Genomic DNA, 1443 nt, shown 5'->3' on the forward strand with positions numbered 1-1443 from the left:
CTCTATGTACTAACAAACAAAGAGGCAAGTTCAAAACGTGCTACGATGGCATAGGTTACATAAATGCTAAAAACAAAAAGTTCTATATAAGAGTTCTTTGGGTTGTAACCATAGCGGATACCTTTTTGGTACTATATAATAAAAAAATTAAAAAATACAATCGATATCAATCAGAATTAAACAACAGTTGGACTGATCCTACAGCCTTCTTAGACTCACCAACCTTGAATCAATTATCAGCAGACAAAATACTCAATAAAAACACCCAAAAATAAATATTAGACACTGTTAAAACATTCGTATGGAGAGAAGCACCAGGAATGAAAGGCTTTCCCATATAATTATATTTAACATTTTGGGACAAAGTAGCACCCCTATTTACACAAATGACAAAACACCACACTCAATTCAGTGCTTCCTAGTTCCATGTATCAAACAGTTATTTCAATTATATTAAAATCAGGAAAATCTGGAGAGTCCCCTGCTGATTACAGACCCATAAGTTTAATACATTGTGACAATAAAATAATAACAAAGCTCATAAGCAGAATGGCAAAAGTCTTATCAGACTTGATACATATCAATCAAACAGGGTTTATTAAAAATAGACACTTACAAAAAAATACAAGAACATGTTTTAGTTTAATACAATATGCAAAAAAACAAGATATAGGTTGATCAGACTTTCGACCATCTTAAATGGCATTTTTTATTCAAAACTTTGGAAGTTTTCAACTTTCCAGCTGAAATAATAAATGTAATAAAAGTATTATATAAATGTCCAAAAGCAAAGATATACACAAATAATACATTATCTGATGAAATTGATTTAGAAAGAGGCACAAGACAGGGATGTCTTCTTTCCCCTTCCTGTTTGCACTGTCAATTGAACTGCTTGTAGAAAGAATTAGACAGGTATCAGTATTGGTAAACATGAATATAAACTAAACGTATTTGCAGATGATCTCCTGATATACCTGACCAATATTGAAAACTCAATGCCCCCCTTGTAAACAAATATTTTCTGAATACAATAAAATCTCAGGATCTAAAATTAATGTGGGAAAAAAGGAAATAATTGCAATAGGAAAAATATAAATAATAATTATACACCAATCCTTTAAGTGGACCACAAAAAATGTCAAATACGTAGGATGCTTAATAAGTGATAACAAATATATAAAGATAACTTTATCCCATTCCTTAACAATATGAAAGCAGATCTAATTAAATGGAACAATCTTCCCATAAATCTTCCAGGTAGAATAAACCTTTTCAGAATGGCATGGCTCCCAAAGTTTTTATAGTTATTCTCAGTAATAACATTTACCCCACCGCACATATTCTTTAAAAAAGTATACTTGGTCATAACAAACTTTATATTGCTAATAAAACTCATAGAATAAAAAGGAGCATTTTACATCTTCCTAAGTCTGAGGGTGG

Source organism: Salmo trutta, chromosome 17 (genome assembly GCF_901001165.1).
Source record: "Salmo trutta chromosome 17, fSalTru1.1, whole genome shotgun sequence".
Classification (NCBI taxonomy): Eukaryota; Metazoa; Chordata; class Actinopteri; order Salmoniformes; family Salmonidae; genus Salmo; species Salmo trutta.